The sequence below is a fragment of the Hordeum vulgare genome, chromosome 6H, assembly GCF_904849725.1.
Source record: "Hordeum vulgare subsp. vulgare chromosome 6H, MorexV3_pseudomolecules_assembly, whole genome shotgun sequence".
NCBI classification, from domain to species: domain Eukaryota; kingdom Viridiplantae; phylum Streptophyta; class Magnoliopsida; order Poales; family Poaceae; genus Hordeum; species Hordeum vulgare.
The window spans coordinates 465,226,471-465,253,121 of record NC_058523.1 but is presented as its reverse complement, the minus strand read 5'-3'; positions in this window follow the sequence as shown (position 1 = coordinate 465,253,121).

Here is a 26,651-nt window from a genome sequence, read left to right as displayed (position 1 = left end):
TTGCCGAAGAAGCTAGCAACGCAAAGGAGGCAGTGGGGTCGAGGTTGATGCATGGCACTGACAGCTGACTGACTGAAATACTGACACCAACCAAGCGAAGCAAGCCTGCAGCCCGCACACAGCTAGAGGACGGATGATGATGGGGGGGAATGTGGGTATCGATACCTTGCTTGCGGACGGCGAGTTCGGGAAAGCAATGGAAACAAATTTTGAATCTGAAAAGAGATCAAAGACAGGGAGAGATGCTTCGGCTCCGCCTTCCCTTGTCTCTTCTTTGCAATCACATGCCTTTCAGTCCCCCCCAAAAAACATGCTTTCGAGCGGACCCAGAAAAATTCCGGGCCATACATAGACTAGGAATCGGCATCATACTCCCATACCGTTTTTTTTACAACCAGACCACCAGCGCTGCTATACGATTTTATGTTTTAGACTATCTCTAACAGATCCATTATAGAAGGAAACTTTAAAACTGTTTAACCGTGCCGCACACGGTACAGTAAAACAGATACAATAAATTTCTATCGTAAAAATGAATATTTCATTCATTGGTGTTTTTCTTTTCTTTTCATGGCGATCTTCTTCCCTAATTCACACGCACAAGCAGCCGCCTCCAACCATGTCCGCCACTCCAAGGTTCCCCCCCCCCCCCCCCCCCCGCCGCGGCGACCTTGAGCCCGCTTCCATGTCGGAGCTACCGCGGCCATAGAAGAGCTCGAGGGGGAATGAATCAAAGAAGGTCGTGGGACGTCGGTCGACAGCGGCTGGATGGCCAGAATCGAGAGCAGGCGGTGACGGTTGATGTGAAAGTTCCCTCCTACGGATGGTTTTCTCCTACCGGGAAGCTAAAAAAAATTCATTCAAAACTGGATCTCTTGGGTCTAAGTTTTTTTGAGGGAAGGGGGGGGGGGTGTAATTTTTGTCGTACCGACCATTTTACAAGATCATGAATATATTTTTCGTCCAAAACCACAAAAACAACGGCTACTTTACAGTTTTAGGTTGTTTACGGGATCAGGTAGAGATGTTCTTAGCTGAAGATTTTAAAGTGTCACTCACTTAGGCCTTCTTTGGTTCATAGGCTAGAAAAATCATAGAAATATGGTAGTCAGAGGAAATGAGATGACATGTATCTCAAACCATACAAATAAGAAAAGAAAAGGTGATGCTTTTTGGTTCATAACACATGACATTTTTCGATTCATTCTAAAATAATGTTTATTTTTTTATGAAATGTGAAGAATAGAAAGAATTCCTTCGTAGAAATAGGAATTCCTACGAAACAAAGGACTCTAAAAGATAATTTCATGTAGAAATCCTATCTTGTGAAAATCCAACAAAATTTCTTCAAACCAAAGAAGACCTTACATTTTGTGGGATCTTTTTTTAAAAAACTACTCCCTTCGTTCCTAAATATAAGTCTTTGTAGAGGTTTCACCAGTGGACTACATACGGATGTATATAGACATACTTTAGAGTGTACATTCAATCATTTTGCTTTGTATGTAGACAACTAATAAAATCGTTTAAAAGACTTATATTTAAGAATAGAGGGAGTAATATAATACTCATCGTTATGTACGGAGTACATGTAGAATCACATCGCCGGTCATAGTTTCATAGATCGAACACCTGCCTTTAGCTTTTTCTACTTCTGTAAATGTAAATAATGTGACATCTGGGGCCCCTTTCTTTCGGGAGATGCATGCTCGGTTGCTTTTGACAGCGCCGGCTAGGTGGTGAAAAACAAACCAAAGCGCGAGGGGAAAGATAGGGGTGCCTTTCGACCAAAATTTTGTACGCCGTATTTCCAAGCGGCTGCGGAGAAAAGAATACGACGGGCCGGGGGACAAAGAAAGGGGATGGATCGATCGGGTCAACAAGAACAAAACATGGGTCCCAATTTGAGTGAGCTTTCGGTTTTCTCGTCGCTCCTTTTTCACGAGGTCCCAAATATTCCACGTGGCTCCGGTGTCGTCATGGCGACGCGTTACTTGTCACGTACTAGCTAGGTTCCTTTGCTAACACTGTCAGGCCCAGCATCAAAGAAGAAAAATTGTCTTCCCCCCTAAAACAATTTGTCAGGCAATAAAAATGGGAATAGGAAGGAAAACGCATGAATAAAGGGCACGTTACGCTTCGGCCGACGGTTCTTTCTAAGGCTGGCCATGGTAAAAGTAACTAGTATCATGTATTTAGGATTAGCAAACATGCTAATGTGACATACAATTAAAGAAGAGAGAGGATTAGAGTAACATAAGTAGATATCGTAACATGTTAAATGTTATGCTACTATGTGTCATGCATGTCAATAAATGAGATCATCTATGACACTATGTATTTCGATCCGTATCTTAGTTTTACAATTTATGGAGGTAATATCATACAATAGTATTATTGTATCATATGCATAATACTATTATATGATACTCTCCATTATGGCCAGCCTAAAAGATCCATCACCTTGACAACCGTGAGACTAACAACTATCCAGTGTCCAACTGCGTTCTTATTATTGCGACAAGTGTAGTGTTGCAGAAAACTTTGCAAGAAATTTTATGTTACAAAAATCTTTTACAACATAGGTGATGTTGTATATTTTTTATCATTATTTTTGCAAGATGGGTATTGTTGTAGGTTAAAAATTGCAAACAAACCACGTTGGAGAAAATATTTACAGTTTTTCTTGCTCTTTATTTTTTGCAACATGTGTGTTGCCGCGGAAACTAATTTCACAACACCCATAATATTGCAGAAAAAGAGACACAAAGACAATAGCACCCATAATGTTGCACAAAAAGAGACACAAAGACACGCGTGTACGCGTCACACACAGGAGGCGGCGGATCGTTCGTGTGCGATCCACCGGCTAAAGGTAAGTATTTTCCCAAGAATAAAACAGAAATGCATGTATAAAAGAGAGGATTGAAAAAAATATAATTCTTAAATAGAGTTCAGAGTTTACGAGGATATGCCCCCGGGTCGCTCCCCATGGCAGCTCCCAAGCAAATGAGATCCACAGAAAAATGCACTTCGCCACCACTCTCTTGTTGCCGTGGTGGCAGGCCCAACTACTGAAGATGGCTCGGGGTGTTGGGGGTGATGCCATGGTTATAAATCTAATAATAAAAGAGGTGTATGAAGGAAGCTTGATCTGTCGAGGCGCAAATGGTGAAGATAAGGGCTCTAATTCCGTGTGTGGATTTTCTTACGCAAAGTTGTGTACAGGAATGAGAGACTAGTCTCGACGCACAAGTCTTGAAGAAACTCCTCATAGAGGTAGCAATGTTGATGAAGATGGCTTCCCACTATGTGTGTGAAATTTTATAAGCCATGAATTAGGACAAACAAAGCTACGAGGGGCCCACAAGTCACAGTGGCGCGCCCTACCCCCTAGGGCGCACCCCTGGCTTGTGGGGGTGTAGTGGGTCTTATCATCCTTCGTCGGAGATTTTAGGTCTCTTATTCATAATAAAGAGTTTATATTCTATGATATAACTGCTATGATCCTGAAATGTGCGATTAAGTGGAACAACTCATATGCACGTGCGGAATAATAAACGATAAAATAAGATTCCTAGTCTCGCCTCTAAGACTAGTTCAAGTTATGTTGGTGATCATGTTTTTCGGATCTTAGTATATCGTTAAGTGTAATGATCGACCTAAAAAACTTTGAGAGTAGGAGGTTGGAAGAACGATCATATCGAATCGACCCAAACTTATTTTTTATACTTTGAGAAAGTATCATCAGATGTTAATTGTTATAACATAGTGTTAACATATGCTTAAGTACCTCACACCATGAGAGTGTCGAAATTTATTCTTACAGTACGATGGACTTTTGAGTTTCTCAAAGTCATTTGTAACAGGGTGATCACAATGACAACTTACGGTTTATCGGAAAGTTTGAGAATGAACTAGATAGCTCAAGAGTGGCATTTCCTCCTGCGACGATGGAGAGATCACACTCGGACATTCCACGGCCCACCTACGGCCCCACGCAATCATTAGAGTACTCAAGGCTATCGGTGCAGTATTGGTCTCACTCAGACATATAGGATCACACTCGGACACACAAGGTCACTAAGACCATCTTCGGTCAGTTGGACGTGTGCCGACACTCGGACTAAAGCAAAGCGTGGTCGAGGAACAGACTGCAACGGCAAGAGACTTAATCTACCACATAAAGCACAGTGAAGACCGGCGTTATCAGTAACACTAGAGTTAGAGCCTATGTTACTAGTAACTTCCATAGTTATTAGCATTAACTCGCCCTTGTTATGACGCTCAACGGGCCCAGGCGCACTCTATATAAGCCTTCCTTGAGCTCTGTGACAATGGTTAAGCATTCTGTGTACTCAGACCCCCATAAGCAACACTAAGCCTCCGGGATCGGGACGTAGGGTCTTTACCACTCTAAAGTGGGGCCTGAACTTGTACATCCGAGTGTTACCACTATACCATAGCTAGGCTCCGCCCTCCGTTCGTACCCTCTTACTACTGTCTCGTTCACTCCAATGACAGTTGGCGCCCACCGTGGGGCTGCGCGTCTTGCAAAGTCCAGCGCAGTTGGAGTTTCCACCCTTTTCGTCATCATGATGACACTCGGCGGCGAGATCCTTTTCGGTTCCCTCGCCTTCACCGCCGACTATTCAGCATGACTGCAGGACGCGCCGTTGGATACCGATGTTTTGCCCGCTCGAGGTGCTTTGCACTTCAGCATGGTGGCACATGGGGTCTTGATTCGACGGTCGTCGATGCCGTACCACTCGGCACACCCGCGTCCTGCTGTGGTTCTTTGCAAGCGCTCCGGGCGCTCATGGCTGCAGCATTGGATCAAGCATGTGGTGGCTCTACAAGCCACATCGGGGCAAGTGGCCATGTTCGACTCAGACGATCCCACTGTCAGCCTTTTCCCTTCATCAGGCGATGACTCATTCGACGAGTGCGACTGCGAGAGCAGCGGGGACGCTGCAGAGATCCTCATGGCCATCACGGCCAGGGGAGGAGCTTGGAACCATTTCCCACACGCATCGTGACTTCATCTTTCGGCAACCTTCGCTTATTCCGCGGTTCCTGTTTCGAGTTGCAAATATGAGCAACATAACCGGTATCGAATACCCATGCAATACTACAAGAGATGATTACGTACACATCAATAACATGTATATCGAATATACCTGATTTTTCCTTGGCCACCTTCTTATCAGCCAGATACTTGGGGCAGTTGCTCTTCAAGTGACCCATACCCTTGCAATAATAAAACTCCGTTTCAGGTTTAGGTCCAGCTTTGGGTTTCTTCGTCGGATTGGTAACAGGCTTGCCGCTCTTCTTGGAATTACCCTTCTTTCCTTTGCCGTTTCTCTTGAAACTAGTGCTCTTATTCACCATCAACACTTGATGCTCTTTACGGAGTTCTGACTCTGCGACTTTCAGCATCGCAAATAACTCGTCGGGTGACTTGTTCATCCCTTGCATGTTATAGTTCAATACAAAGCTCTTGTAGCTTGGTGGCAGTGATTGAAGAATTCTGTCAGTGATAGCCTCTTGTGGGAGTTCAATCCCGAGCTCAGCTAGACGGTTTGAGTACCCAGACATTTTGAGCACATGTTCAATGACAGACGAATTCTCCTCCATCTTGCAAGCATAGAATTTATCGAAGGTCTCATACCTCTCGATACGGGCGTTCTTCTGAAAGATAAACCTCAACTCCTGGAACATCTTAAATGCTCGATGACGCTCAAAGCGACGTTGAAGTCCCGGCTCTAAGCCATACAAGACTGCACATTGAAGTACTGAGTAGTCCTCCTTACGTGTTAACCAAGCGTTCTTAACATCTTGGTCAGCCGTAGCGGGTGGTTCATCTCCTAGCGCAGCATTAAGGACATAATCCTTCTTCCCAGCTTGCAGGAGCAACTTAAGAGTACGAGCCTAGTCTACAAAGTTTCTTCCATCATCTTTCAACTTAGCTTTCTCTAGGAACGTATTAAAATTCAGGGTGACTGTCGTGTGAGCCATTGATCTACAACACAAATATTTTCATAGTGGACTTAGACTATGTTCAAGATAATTAGAGTTTAACTAATAAAAATTACTTACTAAACTCCCACTCAAAAAGTACATCTCTCTAGTCATTTGAGTGGTACATGATCCAAATTCACTAACTCAAGTCCGATCATCACGTGAGTTGAGAATAGTTTCAGTGGTAAGCATCTCTATGCTAATCATATCAACTATACGGTTCATGCTCGACCTTCCGGTCTCATGTGTTCCGAGGCCATGTCTGTACATGCTAGGCTCGTCAAGCTTAACCCGAATGTTCCGCGTGTGCAACTTTTTTGCACCCGTTGTATGTGAATGTTGAGTCTATCACACCCGATCATCACGTGGTGTCTCGAAACGATGAACTGTAGCAACGGTGCACAGTCGGGGAGAACACAATTTTGTCTTGAAATTTTAGTGAGAGATCACCTTATAATGCTACCGTCGTTCTAAGCAAAATAATGTGCATAAAAGGATTAACATCACATGCAATTCATAAGTGACATGTGTTGGAAATATGCCCTAGAGACAATAATAAAATGGTTATTATCATATTTCCTTGTTCATGATAATCGTCTACTATAAACCATAGTTAGCACTTAGCTATTTTAATGAAACCACACAAATTGGTTAGTATTTTCTGTTTTGACCAGGGAACCAACCCAATCCATTCGCCGCATCATATCCAGAAACTTTGCAATCTGCTTGTCTTCAGTTGACTTCACAAACCGTTCTGGAAATGGCAGCTTCGGGTTGACAGGTGGAGCAGATTGATGATGGATCATATTGTTCATGCTATAATTGTATTAACACGAAACAGTAATACATGTGTGAACAAATGGATCACAATGTGTCCCTAGCAAGCCTCTAGTTAGCTAGCTCGTTAGTCAATAGATGATCATGGTTTCCTGATCATGGGCATTAGATGTCATTGATGACGGGATCACATCATTGGAGAATGATGTGATGGACAAGACCCAATCCTAAGCATACACTAGCTCGTATTGTTCGTATGCTAAAGCTTTTCTAATGTCAAGTGTCTTTTCCTTCGACCGTGAGATTGTGCCACTCCCGGATACCGTAGGAGTGCTTTGGGTGGATCAAACGTCACAACGTAACTGGGTGACTATAAAGGTGCACTACGGGTATCTCTGAAAGTGTCTGTTGGGTTGGTACGAATCGAGATCGGGATTTGTCACTCCGTGTGACGGAGAGGTATCTATGGGCCCACTCGGTAGAACATCATCATGAGCTCAATGTGACTAAGGATTTAGTCACACGATGACGTACTATGGAACGAGTAAAGAGACTTACCGGTAACGAGATTGAACAAGGTATAGGTATACCGACGATCGAATCTCGGGCAAGTTCTATACCGACAGACAAAGGGAATCGTATACGGGATTGATTGAATCCTTGACATCGTGGTTCATTCGATGAGATCATCATGGAGCAAGTGGGAGCCACCATGGGTATCCAGACCCCGCTGATGGTTATTGGCCGGAGAGGCGTCTCGGTCATGTCTGCCTGTCTCCCGAACCCGTAGGGTCTACACACTTAAGGTTCGATGACGCTAGGGTTATAGGGAATTGTTATACGAGGTTACCGAAAGTTGTTCGGAGTCCCGGATGAGATCCCGGACATCACGAGGAGTTCCGGAATGGTCCGGAGGTAAAGATTGATATATAGGACGGATGGTTTTGGGCACCGGAAGTGTTTCGGGCGTCACCGGTAACGTACCGGGACCACCGGAGGTGGCCCCAGGGGTCCACCGAAGGGGGGCACCGACCCCAAAAGGCTAGATGGGCCTAGTGCAGGAGGGAACCAGCCCCTAGGTGGGCTGGTGCGCCTCCCACACCCGGCCCAATGCGCAAGTGGTGGGGAGAGGGGGCAACCCTAGGCACAGGTGGGCCTTAGGCCCACCAGGTGGTGCGCCACCCCCTCCCACCCTAGCCGCCGCCCCCCCTTTCCCATCTGGTGTCTGCCGCACCACCTAGGGGGAACCCTAGGGGCGGCGCACGCCCAGCCCCTCCTCCTATAAATAGAGAGGGGTTTTGGCCCTTGGGAGATAGACTTCTCCCTCTCCCTCGGCGCAACCCTGCCCTTCTTCCTCCTCCTCTCTGCTGGTGCTTGGCGAAGCCCTGCCGGGAGACCTCGTCTCTCCATCGACACCACGCCGTCGTGCTTCTGGAGTTCTTCCCCAACCTCTCCCTCCTCCTTGCTGGATCAAGGCGCGGGAGCGTCACCGGGCTGCACGTGTGTTGAACGCGGAGGTGCCGTAGTTCGACACTATATCGAAATCGCTGCGAGTACGACTCCATCAACCGCGTTCTAGCAACGCTTCCTCTTAGCGATCTTCAAAGGTATGAAGATGCTCTTACCCCTCTCTCGTTGCTGGTCTATCCATAGGAAGATCTGAATATGCGTAGGAAAATTTTGAATTTATGCTACGTCACCCAACAATGGCATCCGTGCCAGGTTTTCTATGCGTAGATTCTATGCACGAGCAGAACAGAAAAGTTGTGGGCGATGATTTGTCAATTTGCTTGCCGCTACTAGACTTATTCTTTTCCGGCGGTATTGTGGGATGAAGCGGCCCGGACCGACTTTACACGTACACTTACGTGAGTCTGGTTCCACCGACAGACATGCACACCGTGCATAAAGGTGGCTAGCGGGTGTGTGTCTCTCCTACTCTAGTCGGATTGGATTTGATGAAAATGGTCCTTATGAAGGGTAAATAGCTTTGCATATCATCGTTGTGTCTGTCACGTAGGTAAGAAGACGTTCTTGCTAGAAACCCAAATCAGCCACGTAAAACTTGCAACAACAATTAGAGGACGTCTAACTTGTTTTTGCAGGGTTTGACATGTGATGTGATATGGCCAAAGTTGAGATGTTGCATGTATGATGTATGATATGATCATGTTATTGTAATAGGTTTCACGACTTGCATGTCGATGAGTATGACAACCGGCAGGAGCCATAGGAGTTGTCTTAATTTATTGTATGAGATGCAACGCCATGTGCTTACTACTTTTACTTCATTGCTAACGGTTAGCTATAGTAGTAGTGATAGTAGTAGTTGGCGTGACGACTTCACGGAGACACGATGATGGAGATCATGATGATGGAGATCATGGTGTCACGCCGGTGACGATGATGATCATGCGATGCCTGAAGATGGAGATCGAAAGGGCGAAGATGATAATGGCCATATCATGTCACTATATGATTGCATTGTGATGTTTATCATGTTTTTCATCTTATTTCTTAGAACGACGGTAGCATAATAAGATGATCCCTCTTAAAATTTCGAGAACGTATTCCCCTAAGTGTGCACCGTTGCGAAGGTTCGTTGTCTCGAAGCACCACGTGATGATCGGGTGTGATAGATTCTAACGTTCGCATACAACGGGTGTAAGCCAGAATTACACACGCGAAACACCTAGGTTGACTCGACGAGCTTAGCATGTACAGACATGACCTCGAATACAAGAGACTGAAAGGTCGAACACGAGTCGTATGGTTGAATACGATCAGCATGAAGTTGCTCACCATGGTGACTAGTCCGCCTCACGTGATGATCGGACACGGGTTAGTCAACATGGATCATGTATCAGTTAGATGACTAGAGGGATGTCGATTTAAGTGGGAGTTCATACTTAACATGATTAGATGAACTTAATTGTCATGAACTTAGTCTAAAAGGTTTGTCTTTATAAATATTGTAGATGGCCAACGTCAACCTCAATTTCAACGCATTGCTAGAGAAAAACAAGCTGAAAGATGATGGTAGCAACTATGCGGACTGGGTTCGCAACTTGAAGCTCAGCCTTGAAGCAGCTAAAAAGGCTTATGTCCTTGATGCGCCGCTAGGTGACCCTCCCGCTCCCGCAGCAGCCCAGGACATTCTGAACGCCTGGCAAATGCGGAGTGATGACTACTCTCTGGTTAGGTGTGGCATGTTATACAGTTTAGAAACGGGGCTCCAAAGGCGTTTTGAGCAACACGGAGCATATGAGATGTTCCAAGAGCTGAAGCTAGTTTTTCAAGCTCATGCCCGTGTCGAGAGATATGAAGTCTCCGACAAGTTATTTAACTGTAAGATGGAGGAGAACAGTTTTGTCACTGAGCACATACTCAAAATGTCTGGGTTACACGGTCGTCTGACTTCACTTGGAGTCAAACTTCCGGATGATGCTATAATTGACAGAATCCTCCAGTCTCTCCCACCAAGCTACAAAGGTTTTGTGCTTAACTACAACATGCAAGGGATGGAGAAGACCATTCCCGAGTTATACTCGATGCTCAAATCTGCAGAAGTAGAAATCAAGAAAGAGCATCAAGTGTTGATGGTCAACAAGACCACTAGTTTCAAGAAGGGCAAGGGTAAGAAGAACTTCAAGAAAGACGGGAAAGTTGTTGCCGCGCTCGGTAAGCCAGATGTCGGGAAGAAGAAAAAGAATGGACCCAAGCCTGAGACTGAGTGCTTCTATTGCAAGGGCAAGGGTCACTGGAAGCGGAACTACCCCAAATACTTAGCGGACAAGAAGGCCGGCAACGTTAAAGGTATATGTGATATACATGTTTGTTGGGGAAAGTCGCATGGGAAACAAAAAATTTCCTACGCGCACGAAGACCTATCATGGTGATGTCCATCTACGAGAGGGGATATTCGATCTACGTACCCTTGTAGACCGCACAACAGAAGCGTTAGTGAACGTGGTTGATGTAGTGGAACGTCCTCACGTCCCTCGATTCGCCCCGCGAACCCTCCCGCGATCAGTCCCACGATCTAGTGCCGAACGGACGGCACCTCCGCGTTCAGCACACGTACAGCTCAACGATGATCTCGGCCTTCTTGATCCAGCAAGAGAGACGGAGAGGTAGATGAGTTCTTCGGCAGCGTGACGGTGCTCCGGAGGTTGGTGATAATCTTATCTCGGCAGGGCTCCGCCTGACCTCCGCAGAAACGCGATCTAGAGGTAAAACCGTGGAGATATGTGGTCGGGCTGCCATGGCAAAGTTGTCTCAAATCAGCCCTAAAACCTCCGTATATATAGGGGGAAGAGGGGGAGCCTTGCCTTGGGGTCCAAGGACCCCCAAGGGGTTCGGCCGAGCCAAGGGGAGGAGTCCTCCCCTTCCAAACCGAATCCAACTAGGTTTGGAAGGAGGAGTCCTTCCCCCTTTTCCCACCTCCTCTTTTTTTCTCTTCTCTTTGATTTTCTTCCTATCGTGCATAGGGCCTTCTTGGGCTGTCCCACCAGCCCACTAAGGGCTGGTGCGCCACCCCCAAGGCCTATGGGCTTCCCCGGGGTGGGTTGCCCCCCCCCCCCCCCCCCGGTGAACACCCGGAACCCATTCGTCATTCCCGGTACATTCCCGGTAACTCCGAAAACCTTCCGGTAATCAAATGAGGTCATCCTATATAGCAATCTTCGTTTCCGGGCCATTCCGGAAACCCTGGTGACGTTCGTGATCTCATCCGAGACTCCGAACAACATTCAGTAACCAACCATATAACTCAAATACGCATAAAACAACGTCGAACCTTAAGTGTGCAGACCCTGTGGGTTCGAGAACTATGTAGACATGACCCGAGTCACTCCTCGGTCAATATCCAATAGCGGGACCTGGATGCCCATATTGGATCCTACATATTCTACGAAGATCTTATCGTTTGAACCTCAGTGCCAAGGATTCATATAATCCCGTATGTCATTCCCTTTGTCCTTCGGTATGTTACTTGCCCGAGATTCGATCGTCAGTATCCGCATACCTATTTCAATCTCGTTTACGTGCAAGTATCTTTACTCGTTCCGTAATACAAGATCCCGCAACTTACACTAAGTCACATTGCTTGCAAGGCTTGTGTGTGATGTTGCATTACCGAGTGGGCCCCGAGATACCTCTCCGTCACACGGAGTGACAAATCCCAGTCTCGATCCATACTAACTCAACTAGCACATTCGGAGATACCTGTCGAGCATCTTTATAGTCACCCAGTTACGTTGCGACGTTTGATACACACAAAGCATTCCTCCGGTGTCAGTGAGTTATATGATCTCATGGTCATAGGAACAAATACTTGACACGCAGAAAACAGTAGCAACAAAATGACACGATCAACATGCTACGTCTATTAGTTTGGGTCTAGTCCATCACATGATTCTCCTAATGACGTGATCCAGTTATCAAGCAACAACACCTTGTTCATAATCAGAAGACCCTGACTATCTTTGATCAACTGGCTAGCCAACTAGAGGCTTGCTAGGGGCAGTGTTTTGTCTATGTATCCATACATGTATATAAGTCTTCATTCAATACAATTATAGCATGGATAATAAACGATTATCATGAACTAAGAAATATAATAATAACTAATTTATTATTGCCTCTAGGGCATATTTCCAACAGTCTCCCACTTGCACTAGAGTCAATAATCTAGTTCACATCACCATGTGATTCCAACGAATCCAACACCCATATATTTATGGGGTCTGATCACGTCTTGCTCGTGAGAGAGGTTTTAGTCAACGGTTCTGAAACTTTCAGGTCCGTGTGTTCTTTACAAATCTTTATGTCATCTTATAGATGCTGCTACTATGTGCTATTCGGAAATACTCCAAATATCTACTCTACTATACGAATTCGTTTCACTACTCATAGTTATTCGGATTAGTGTCAAAGCTTGCATCGACGTAACCCTTTACGATGAACTCTTTAACCACCTCCATAATCGAGAAAAATTCCTTAGTATATCAGTTACTAAGGATAAATTTTGACCGCTGCTAGTGATTCAATCATGGATCACTCTCTGTACCTCTCAATAGAGTGCAAGGCACACATCAGGTGCGGTACTCGGCATGGCATACTTTAGAGTCTACGGCTAAGGCATAGAAGACGACCTTCGTCTATTCTCTTTATTCTGCCGTGGTCGGGTTTTGAGTCTTACTCAAATTCATACCTCACAACGCAACCAAGAACTCCTTCTTTGCTGATCTATTTTGAACTCCTTCAAAACTTGTCAAGGCATGCATTTTGTTGAAACTTCTATTAAGCATTTTGATCTATCTCCATAGATCTTGATGCTCAATGTTCAAGTAGCTCAATCCCGGTATCCCTTTGAAAACTCCTTTCAAACAACCTTGTATGCTTTACAGAAATTCTACATTACTTTTGATCCACAATATGTCAACCACATATACTTATCAGAAATTCTATAGTGCTCCCACTCACTTCTTTGGAAATACAAGTTTCTCATAAACCTTGTACAAACCCAAAATCTTTGATCACCTCATCAAAGTGTATATTCCAACTCCGAGATGCTTGCACCAGTCCATTGAAGGATCACTGGAGCTTGCATACTTGTTAGTATCTTTAGGATCGACAAAACCTTCTGGTTGTATCACATACAATGTTTGCTCAAGGAAACCATTGAGGAAACAATGTTTTGACATCCTGTGTGCAATATTTCATAAATAATGCAGCAACTACTAACATAATTCCAACAGACTTTTAGCATCGCTGCGAGTGAGAAAGTCTCATCATATTCAACTGTTTGATCTTGTCAGAAACATCTTTGCGACAAGTCGAGCTTTTCTTAACAGTGACTTATCACCATCATTGTCTGTCTTCCTTACAAAGATCCATCTTTACTCAATAGTCTTACTACCATCAAGTAATTCCTCCAAAGTCTACGCTTTGTTTTATTTATGGATCCTCTCTTAGATTCATGGCCTCAAGCCATTTGTCGGAATCCGGGCCCACCATTGCTTCTCCATAACTCGTAGGTTCACTGTTGCTCAACAACATGACCTCCAAGACAGGGTTACCGTACCACTCTGCAGTAGTACGCGACCTTGTCAACCTACGAGGTTTGTAGTAACTTGATCCGATGCTCGATGATCACCCTCATCAGCTTTCACTTCAATTGGTGTAGGCACCACAGGAACAACTTCCTGCGCCCTGCTACACACTGGTCAAAGTGACGGTTCAATAACCTCATCAAGTTCTACCACCCTCCCACTCAATTCTTTCGAGAGAAACCTTTCCTCGAGAAAGGATCCGTTTCTAGAAACAAACACTTTGCTTTCGGATCTGAGATAGGAGATGTACCCAACTGTTTTGGATATCCTATGAAGATGCATTTATCCGCTTTGGGTTCGAGCTTATTAGACTGAAACTTTTTCACATAAGTGTCGAAGCCCCAAACTTTCAAGAAACCACAGTTTAGATTTCTCTAAACCTCAGTCTATACTGTGTCATCTCAACGGAAATACGCGGTGCCCTATTTTAAAGCGAATGCGGTTGTCTCTAATGCATAACCCATAAACGATAGTGGTATTTTGATAAGAGACATCATAGTATGCACCATACCAAAAAGTGCGTGGCTATGACGTTCAGACACATCATCACACTATGATGTTCCAGGTGGCATGAACTGCGAAACAATTTCCACATTGTCTTAACTGCGTACCAAAACTAGTAACTCAGATATTCATTTCTATGATCATATCGTAGACAGTTTATCCTTTTGTTATGACGAACTTCACTCTGAAACAGAATTGAACTTTTTCAATATTTCAGACTTGTGATTCATTAAGCAAATACTCTTGTATCTGCTCAAATCTTCATTGAAGTAAGAACATAATGATATCCACTGCGTGCCTCAGCACCCATTGGACTGCATACATCAAAATGCATCACTTCCAACAAGTTACTATCTTGTTTCATCTCAATGAAAAACAAGGCCTTGCTCATGTGGTATGATTTGCATGTCACTAGTGATTCAAAATCAAGTGAGTATAAAGATCCATCGGCATGGAGCCTCTTCATGCAATTTATACCAACATGACTCAAGCGGCAGTGCCAGAAGTAAGTGGTACTATCATCATTACCTCGTGTCTTTTGGCACCAATATCATGAACATGTGTAACACTACGATCGAGATACAATAAACCATTGAAGGTGATTATTCAAGCAAATAGAGTAACCATTATTCTCTTTAAATGAATAATCGTATTGCAATAAACACGAACCAATCATGTTCATGCTTAACGCAAGCACCAAATAACAATTATTTAGGTTTAACACCAATCCCGATGGTAGAGGGAGCGTGCGACGTTTTGATCATATCAATCTTGGAAACACTTCCAACACGGATCGTCACCTCGCCTTTAGCTAGTCTCCGTTTATGCCGTAGCTATCATTTCGTGTTACTAATCACTTAGCAACCGAACCGGTATCCAATACCCTCATGCTACTAGGAGTACTAATAAAGTACACATCATGTATATCAAATATACTTCTTTCGACTTTTGCCAGCCTACTTATCTACCAAGTATCTAGAGTTGCTCCGCCTCAGTGACTGTTCCTCTCATTACAGAAGCACTTAGTCTCAGGTTTGGGTTTAATCTTGGATCTCTTCATTAGTGCAGCAACTGTTTTGCCGTTTCACGAAGTATCCCTTCTAGCCCTTGCCTTTCTCGAAACTCAGTGGTTTTACTAACCATCAACTATTGACGCTCCTTCTTGATTTCTACTTTCGCAGTGTCAAACATCGCGAATCACTCAAAGATCATTGTATCTATCCTTGATATGTTATAGTTCATCACGAAGCTCTCACAGCTTGGTGGCAGTGACTTTGGAGAACTATCACTATCTCATCTGGAAGATTAACCCCCACTTGATTCAAGCGATTGTCGTACTCAGACAATCTGAGCACACGCTCAACGATTGAGCTTTTCTCCTTTACTTTGTGGACAAAGAATCTTGTCGGAGGTCTCGTACCTCTTAACAAGGGCACGAGCATGAAATCACAATTTCATCTCTTTAGAACATCACTTATGTTCCGTGACGTTTCAAAACGTCTTCGGCGCCTTGCTTCTAAGCCATTAAGTATTTTGCACTGAACTATCGTGTAGTCATCAGAAACGTGTATGTCGGATGTTCACAGCATCCACAGACGACGCTCGAGGTGCAGCACACTGAGTGGTGCATTAAGGACGTAAGCCTTCTGCGCAGCAATGAGGACAATCCTCTTCAAAGTTTTCTACTATCAACTTTCAACTAAATTTTCTCTAGGAACACATAAAAACAGTAGAGCTATAGCGCAAGCTACATCGTAAATTGTAAAGACCATTAGACTATGTTCATGACAATTAGTTCAATTAATCATATTACTTAAGAACTCCCACTCAAAAAGTACATCTCTCTAGTCATTTGAGTGGTACATGATCCAAATCCACTATCTCAAGTCCGATCATCACGTGAGTCGAGAATAGTTTCAGTGGTAAGCATCTCTATGCTAATCATAACAACTATACAATTCATGCTCGACCTTTTGGTCTCATGTGTTCCGAGGCCATGTCTGCACATGCTAGGCTCGTCAAGCTTAACCCGAGTGTTCCGCGTGTGCAACTGTTTTGCACCCGTTGTATGTGAACGTTGAGTCTATCACACCCGATCATCACGTGGTGTCTCGAAACAAAGAACTGTCGCAACGGTGCACAGTCGGGGAGAACACAATTTCGTATTGAAATTTTAATGAGAGATCACCTCATAATGCTACCGTCGTTCTAAGCAAGATAAGGTGCATAAAGGATTAAAATCACATGCAATTCATAAGTGACATGATATGGCCATCATCATGCGCTTCTTGATCTCCATCACCAAAGCACGAGCACAATCTTCTTGTCACCGGCGTCACACCATGATCTCCATCATCATGATCTCCATCAACGTGTCGCCATCGGGGTTGTCGTGCTACTCATGCTATTACTACTAAAGCTACGTCCTAGCAATATAGTAAACGCATCTGCAAGCACAAACGTTAGTTTAAAGACAACCCTATGGCTCCTGCCGGTTGCCGTACCATGGACGTGCAAGTCGATATTAACTATTACAACATGATCATCTCATACATCCAAAATATCACATCACATCCTTGGCCATATCACATCACAAGCATACCCTGCAAAAACAAGTTAGACGTCCTCTAATTTTGTTGTTGCATGTTTTACGTGGTGACCATGGGTATCTAGTAGGATCGCATCTTACTTACGCAAACACCACAACGGAGATATATGAATTGGTATTTAACCTCATCCAAGGACCTCCTCGGTCAAATCCGGTTCAACTAAAGTTGGAGAAACTGACACTTGCCATTCATCTTTGAGCAACGGGGTTACTCGTAGCGATGAAACCAGTCTCTCGTAAGCGTACGAGTAATGTCGGTCCAAGCCGCTTCAATCCAACAATACCGCGGAATCAAGAAAAGACTAAGGAGGGCAGCAAAACGCACATCACCGCCCACAAAAACTTTTGTGTTCTACTCGAGAAGACATCTACGCATGAACCTAGCTCATGATGCCACTATTGGGGAAAGTCGCATGGGAAACAAAAATTTTCCTACGCGCACGAAGACCTATCATGGTGATGTCCATCTACGAGAGGGGATATTTGATCTACGTACCCTTGTAGACCGCACAACAGAAGCGTTAGTGAACGCGGTTGATGTAGTGGAACGTCCTCACGTCCCTCGATCCGCCCCGCGAACCGTCCCGCGATCAGTCCGACGATCTAGTGCCGAACGAACGGCACCTCCGCGTTCAGCACACGTACAGCTCGACGATGATATCGGCCTTCTTGATCCAGCAAGAGAGACGGAGAGGTAGATGATTTCTCCAGCAGCGTGACGGCGCTCCGGAGGTTGGTGATGATCTTATCTCGGCAGGGCTCCGCCCGAGCTCCGCAGAAACGCGCTCTAGAGGTAAAACCGTGGAGATATGTGGTCGGGCTGCCGTGGCAAAGTTGTCTCAAATCAGCCCTAAAACCTCCGTATATATAGGGGGAAGAGGGGGAGCCTTGCCTTGGGGTCCAAGGACCCCCAAGGGGTTCGGCCGAGCCAAAGGGGGGAGTCCTCCCCTTCCAGACCGAATCCAACTAGGTTTGGAAGGAGGAGTCCTTCCCCCTTTTCCCACCTCCTCTTTTTTTTCTCTTTGATTTTCTTCCTATGGCGCATAGGGCCTTCTTGGGCTGTCCCACCAGCCCACTAAGGGCTAGTGCGCCACCCCCAAGGCCTATGGGCTTCCCCGGGGTGGGTTGCCCCCCCCCCCGGTGAACACCCGGAACCCATTCGTCATTCTCAGTAACTCCGAAAACCTTCCGGTAATCAAATGAGGTCATCCTATATATCAATATTCGTTTCCGGACCATTCCGGAAACCCACGTGACGTCTGTGATCTCATCCGGGACTCCGAACAACATTCAGTAACCAACCATATAACTCAAATATGCATAAAACAACGTCGAACCTTATGTGTGCAGACCCTACGGGTTCGAGAACTATGTAGACATGACCCGAGTGACTCCTCGGTCAATATCCAATAGCGGGACCTGGATGCCCATATTGGATCCTACATATTCTACGAAGATCTTATCGTTTGAACCTCAGTGCCAAGGATTCATATAATCCCGTATGTCATTCCCTTTGTCCTTCGGTATGTTACTTGCCCGAGATTCGATCGTCAGTATCCGCATACCTATTTCAATCTCGTTTACGTCCAAGTCTCTTTACTCGTTCCGTAATACAAGATCCCGCAACTTACACTAAGTCACATTGCTTGCAAGGCTTGTGTGTGATGTTGTATTACCGAGTGGGCCCCGAGATACCTCTCCGTCACACGGAGTGACAAATCCCAGTCTCGATCCATACTAACTCAACTAATACCTTCAGAGATACCTGTAGAGCATCTTTATAGTCACCCAGTTACGTTGCAACGTTTGATACACACAAAGCATTCCTCGGTGTGAGTGAGTTATATGATCTCATGGTCATAGGAACAAATACTTGACACGCAGAAAACAGTAGCAACAAAATGACACGATCAACATGCTACGTCTATTAGTTTGGGTCTAGTCCATCACGTGATTCTCCTAATGACGTGATCCAGTTATCAAGCAACAACACCTTGTTCATAATCAGAAGACCCTGACTATCTTTGATCAACTGGCTAGCCAACTAGAGGCTTGCTAGGGACAGTGTTTCGTCTATGTATCCACACATGTATATAAGTCTTCATTCAATACAATTATAGCATGGATAATAAACGATTATCATGAACTAAGAAATATAATAATAACTAATTTATTATTGCCTCTAGGGCATATTTCCAACAATGTTATTGGTGTGTACCTTACCAGCGCTCGTAGTAGCTCCTGGGTATTTGATACCGGTGCCGTTGCTCACATTTGCAACTCAAAGCAGGAACTGTGGAATAAGCGGAGAGTGGCCAAGGACGAGGTGACGATGCGCGTCGGGAATGGTTCAAAGGTCGATGTGATCGCCATCGGCACGCTACCTCTACATCTACCGTCGGGATTAGTCTTAAACCTTAATAATTGTTATTTAGTACCAGCTTTAAGCATGAACATTGTATCAGGGTCTTGCTTAATGCGAGACGGCTACTCATTTAAGTCAGAGAATAATGGTTGTTCTATTTATATGAGTGATATGTTTTATGGTAATGCTTCGCTGGTGAATGGTTTATTCTTGATGAATCTCGATCGTGATGTTACACATATTCATAGTGTGAGCACCAAAAGATGTAAAGTTGATAATGATAGTCCCACATACTTGTGGCACTGCCGCCTTGGTCATATCGGCGTTAAGCGCATGAAGAAGCTCCATACTGATGGACTATTAGAGTCTCTTGACTTTGAATCATTTGACACATGCGAACCGTGCCTCATGGACAAGATGACTAAGACTCCATTCTCAGGAATAATGGAGAGAGCAACCGACTTATTGGAAATAATACATACTAATGTGTGTGGTCCAATGAACGTTGAAGCTCGCGGTGGCTATCGTTATGTTCTCACTCTCACCGATGATTTTAGTAGGTATGGGTATATCTACTTGATGAAGCACAAATCTGAGACATTTGAAAAGTTCAAGGAATTTCAGAGTGAGGTCGAGAATCAACGTGACAGAAAAATTAAGTGTCTACGATCTGATCGTGGAGGAGAATATTTGAGTCACGAGTTTGGCACACACCTAAGGAAGCGTGGAATCGTTTCACAACTGACGCCGCGTGGCACACCGCAACGCAACGAGTGTCTGAATGTCATAATCGCACTTTATTAGATATGGTACGATCTATGATGTCTCTTACCGACTAACCGCTATCATTTTGGGGATACGCATTAGAAACTGCAGCATTCACTTTAAATAGGGCACCGTCTAAATCCGTTGAGACGACACCGTATGAACTATGGTTTTGCAAGAAACCTAAGTTGTCATTTCTTAAAGTTTGGGGCTGCGATGCTTATGTGAAGAAACTTCAACCAGAAAAGCTCGAACCCAAAGCGGAGAAATGCGTATTCATAGGATACCCTAAGGAAACTATTGGGTATACCTTCTATCTTAGATCCGAAGGTAAAATCTTTGTTGCCAAGAACGGATCCTTCCTAGAGAAAGAGTTTCTCTCGAAAGAAGTAAGTGGGAGCAAGGTAGAACTTAATGAGGTAATTACACCCCCTCTCAAACAGGATAGTAGCGCAGCGCGGGAAGTTGTTCCTGTGGCGCCTACACCAACTGAAGAGGAAGTTATTGATAATGATCGTGAAGCTTCGGATCAAGTTACTACTGAACCGCGAAGGTCCACGAGGGCACGCTCCGCACCAGAGTGGTACGGCAACCCTGTGATGGAAATCATGTTGTTAGACAACGGTGAACCTTCGAACTATGAAGAAGCGATGGCGGGCCCGGATTCCAACAAATGGCTTGAAGCTATGAAATCCGAGATAGGTTCCATGTATGAGAACAAAGTATGGACTTTGGTGGACTTACCCGATGACCGGCGAGCCATAGAAAATAAATGGATCTTCAAGAAGAAGACTCATGCAAATATAATGTAACCGTTTATAAAGCTCGACTTGTCGCAAAGGGTTTTCGACAAATTCAAGGAGTTGACTACGAAGAGACTTTCTCTCCTGTAGCGAAGCTGAAATCAGTCCGAATCATGTGAGCAATTGCCGCCTTTTATGATTATGAAATTTGGCAAATGGACGTCAAAACAGCGTTCCTTAACGGGAACCTTAAGGAAGAGTTGTATATGATGCAACCAGAAGGTTTTGTCGACCCCAAGGGTGCTAACAAAGTGTGCAAGCTCCAGCGCTCCATCTATGGGCTGGTGCAAGCATCTCGGAGTTGGAACATTCGCTTTAATGAGGTGATTAAAGCGTTTGGGTTCATACAGGTTTACGAAGAAGCCTGTCTGTACAAGAAACTGAGTGGGAGCTCTGTAGCTTTCTTCATACTGTATGTGGATGACATATTATTGATGGGGAATAATATAGAGAAGTTGGAGAGCATAAAGGCCTATTTGAACAAGAGTTTTTCAATGAAGGACCTTGGAGAAGCTGCATACATATTAGGCATCAAGATCTATAGAGATAGATCAAGACGCCTCATAGGTCTTTCGCAAGGTACATACCTTGACAAGATATTGAACAAGTTCAATATGGAAAACTCAAAGAAAGGGTTCTTGCCACTTTTGCAAGGTATGAGATTGAGTAAGACTCAGTCGCCGACCACGGCAGCAGATAGAGAGAAGATGAGTTCTGTCCCCTACGCATCAGCCGTAGGCTCTCTAATGTATGCCATGCTGTGTACCAGCCCTGATATAAACCTTGCCATAAGTTTGGTAGGGAGGTACCAAAGTGATCCCGGTATGGAACAATGGACAGCTGTCAAGAATATCCTTAAGTACCTGAAAAGGACTAAGGAAATGTTTCTCGTTTATGGAGGTGACGAAGAGCTCGTCGTAAAGGGTTACGCCGACGCTAGCTTCGACACAGATCCAGATGACTCTAAGTCACAGACCAGATACGTATATGTTTTGAATGGTGGGGCAGTGAGCTAGTGAAGCAGCAAGCAAGAAGTCGTGGCAGCATCTACATGTGAAGCGGAATACATAGCTGCTTCAGAAGCGGCTTATGAAGGAATTTGGATGAAGGAGCTCATCACCGACCTTGGAGTGGTTCCAAGCGCATCGGGTCCAATGACACTCTTCTGTGGTAACACTGGGGCCATTGCCATAGCCAAGGAGCCCAGGTTTCACCGGAAGACGAAGCACATCAAACGCCGCTACAACTCCATCCAGGACCATGTCCAGAGTGGAGTAATAGATATTTGTAAAGTACACACGGATCTGAATATTGCAGACCCGTTGACTAAACCTCTTCCACGAGCAAAACATGATCAACACCATACTGCTATGGGTGTTCGATACATCACAATGTAACTAGATTATTGACTCTAGTGCAAGTGGGAGACTGTTGGAAATATGCCCTAGAGGCAATAATAAAATGGTTATTATCATATTTCCTTGTTCATGATAATCGTCTATTGTTCATGCTATAATTGTATTAACAGGAAAAATAGTAATACATGTGTGCACAAATAGATCACAATGTGTCCCTAGCAAGCCTCTAGTTAGCTAGCTCGTTAGTCAATAGATGATCATGGTTTCCTGATCATGGGCATTAGATGTCATTGATGACGGGATCACATCATTGGAGAATGATGTGATGGACAAGACCCAATCCTAAGCATAGCACTAGATCGTATTGTTCGTATACTAAAGCTTTTCCAATGTCAAGTGTATTTTCCTTCGACCATGAGATTGTGCAACTCCCGGATACCGTAGGAGTGCTTTGGGTGTATCAAACGTCACAACGTAACTGGGTAACTATAAAGGTGCACTACGGGTATCTCTGAAAGTGTCTGTTGGGTTGGTACGAATCGAGATCGGGATTTGTCACTCCGTGTGACCGAGAGGTATCTCTGGGCCCACTCGGTAGAACATCAACATGAGCTCAATGTGACTAAGGAGTTAGTCACACGATGACGTGCTACGGAACGAGTAAAGAGACTTACGGGTAACGAGATTGAACAAGGTATAGGTATACCGACGATCGAATCTCGGGCAAGTTCTATACCGACAGACAAAGGGAATCGTATACGGGATTGATTGAATCCTTGACATCGTGGTTCATTCGATGAGATCATCATGGAGCAAGTGGGAGCCACCATGGGTATCCAGACCCCGCTGATGGTTATTGGCCGGAGAGGCGTCTCGGTCATGTCTGTCTGTCTCCCGAACCCGTAGGGTCTACACACTTAAGGTGCGATGACGCTAGGGTTATAGGGAATTGTTATACGAGGTTACCGAAAGTTTTTCGGAGTCCCGGATGAGATCCCGGACATCACGAGGAGCTCCGGAATGGTCCGAAGGTAAAGATTGATATATAGGACAGATGGTTTTGGACACCGGAAGTGTTTCGGGCGTCACCGTAACGTACCGGAACCTCCGGGACCACCGGAGGTGGCCCCGGGGGTCCACCGAGGGGGGCAACGACCCCAAAAGGCTAGATGGGCCTAGTGCGGGAGGGAACCAGCCCCTAGGTGGGCTGGTGCGCCTCCCACACCCAGCCCAATGCGCAAGTGGTGGGGAGAGGGGGCAACCCTAGGCACATGCCTGGTGCGCCACCCCCTCCCACCCTAGCCGCCGCCCCCCTTTCCCATCTGGTGGCTGCCGCACCACCTACGGGGGAACCCTAGGGGTGGCGCACCCCCTCCCCCTCCTCCTATAAATAGAGAGGGGTTTTGGCCCTTGGGAGATAGACTTCTCCCTCTCCCTCGGCGCAGCCATGCCCTTCTTCCTCCTCCTCTCTGCCGGTGCTTGGCGAAGCCCTGCCGGGAGACCTCGTCTCTCCATCGACACCACGCCGTCGTGCTGCTGGAGTTCTTCCCCAACCTCTCCCTCCTCCTTGCTGGATCAAGGTGCAGGAGACGTCACCGGACTGCACGTGTGTTGAACGCGGAGGTGCCGTAGTTCGGCACTAGATCGGAATCGCTGCGAGTACGACTCCATCAACCGCGTTCTAGCAACGCTTCCGCTTAGCGATCTTAAAAGGTATGAAGATGCTCTTACCCCTCTCTCATTGCTGGTCTCTCCATAGGAAGATCTGAATATGCGTAGGAAAATTTTGAATTTATGCTACGTCACCCAACAACATGATATGGCCATCATCATGTGCTTCTTGATCTCCATCAGCAAAGCACCGGCACGATCTTCTTGACACTGGCACCACACCATGATCTCCATCAACATGTCGCCATCAGGGTTGTCGTGCTACTTATGCTATTACTACTAAAGCTACGTCCTAGCAATATAGTAAACGCATCTGCAAACACAAACATTAGTTTAAAGACAACCCTATGGCTCCTGCCGATTGCCGTACCATTGACGTGCAAGTCGATATTAACTATTACAACATGATCATGTCATACATCTAATATATCACATCACGTCATTGGCCATATCATATCACAAGCATACCCTGCAAAAAGAAGTTAGACGTCCTTTAATTTGTTGTTGCATGTTTTACGTGGCTGCTATGGGTATCTAGTAGATCGCATCTTACTTACGCAAAAACCACAACGGAGATGTGCAAATTTCTATTTAACCTCTCCAAGGACCGCCTCGGTCAAAACCAATTCAACTAAAGTTGAAGAAACCGACACCCGCCAGTCATCTTTATGCAACGAGGTTGCATGTCAATCGATGAAACCAGTCTTTCGTAAGCGTACGAATAATGTCGGTCCGGGCCGCTTCAATCTAACAATACCGCTCAATAGAGAAAAGACTAAGGAGGGCAGAAAATCAAACATCACCGTCAACAAAACATTTTGTGTTCTACTCGAGATAACATCTACGCATGAACCTAGCTCATGATGCCACTGTTGGGGAACGTTGCATGGGAAACAAAAAATTTCCTACGCACACGAAGATCTATCATGGTGATATCCATCTACGAGAGGAGCTTTGGATCTACGTACCCTTGTAGATCGCACAACAGGAAGCGTTAAGAAACGTGGTCGATGTAGTGGAACGTCCTCACGTCCCTCGATCCGCCCCGCGAACCGTCCCGTGATCCGTCCCACGATCCGCTCCGATCTAGTGTCGAACGGACGACACCTCCGCGTTCAACACACGTATAGCTCGACGATGATCTCGGCCTTCTTGATCCAAAAATCAAGATGGAGAAGTAGATGAGTTGTCTGGCAGCGTGACGGCGCTCTAGTGGTGGTGAGGATCCACTCCTGCAGGGCTCCGCCCGAGCTCCGCAGAAATACGATCTAGAGGTAAAACTATGGTGTCTAGATCTGAGTTGCACGTGGGAAAAGTTGTCTCAAATCAGCCCTAAATCACCACTATATATAGGAGGGAGGGGGAGGAGGCTTGCCTTGAGGGCCAAGCCCTCAAGGGTGCGCTGGCCTAGGGAGAGGAGGAGTCCTACTCCAATCCTAGTCCAACTAGGATTGGAAAGTGGAGTCCTTCTCTTCCTTCCCACCTCTCTTTTTTTTTCTTTGGTTGTCTTTCCTTGGCGCATAGGACCTATTTGGTTGTCCCACAAGCCCACTAAGGGCTGGTGCACCACCCCTAGGGCCAATGGGCTTCCCCCGAGTGGGTTGCCCCCCTCCCGGTGAACTTCCCGAACCCATTCGTCACTACCGGTACATTCCCGGTAATGCCCGAAAACCTTCCGGTAACCAAATGAAGCTATCCTATATATCAATCTTCGTTTTCGGACCATTCCGGAAACCCTCGTGACGTCCGTGATCTCATCCGGGACTCCGAACAACATTCGTTAACCACACATATAACTCAACTATACTAAAACATCACCGAACCTTAAGTGTGCAGACCCTGCGGGTTCGAGAACTATGTAGACATGCCCCGAGGCACTCCTCGATCAATATCCAATAGAGGGACCTGGATGCCCATATTGGATCCTACATATTCTCCGAAGATCTTATCGGTTGAACCTTGGTGTCAAGGATTCATATAATCCCGTATGTCATTCCCTTTGTCCTTCGATATGTTACTTGCCCGAGATTCGATCGTCCGTATCCGCATACCTATTTCAATCTCGTTACCGGCAAGTCTCTTTACTCGTTCCGTAATACAAGATCCTGTGACTTAACACTTAGTCACATTTCTTGCAAGGCCTGTGTGTGATGTTGTATTACCGAGTGGGCCCCGAGATACCTCTCCGTCACACAGAGTGACAAATCCCAGTCTTGATCCATACTAACTCAACGGACACCTTCAGAGATTCCTGTAGAGCACCTTTATAGTCACCCAGTTACGTTGTGACGTTTGATGCACACAAGGTTTTCCTCCGGTGCCAGTGAGTTATATGATCTCATGGTCATAGGAACAAATACTTAACATGCAGAAAACAATAGCAATAAAACGACACGATCAATATGCTACGTTCATAGTTTGGGTCTAGTCCATCACATGATTGTCCTAATGATGTGATCTAGTTATCAAGCAACAACACTTTGCACATAGTCAGAAAACCTTGACTATCCTTGATCAACTGGCTAGCCAACTAGAGGCTTGCTAGGGACATTGTTTTGCGTATGTATCCACACATGTATCTATGTTTTCATTCAATACAATTATAGCATGGATAATAAACGGTTATCTTTAAACAGGAAATATAATAATAACTATTTATCATTG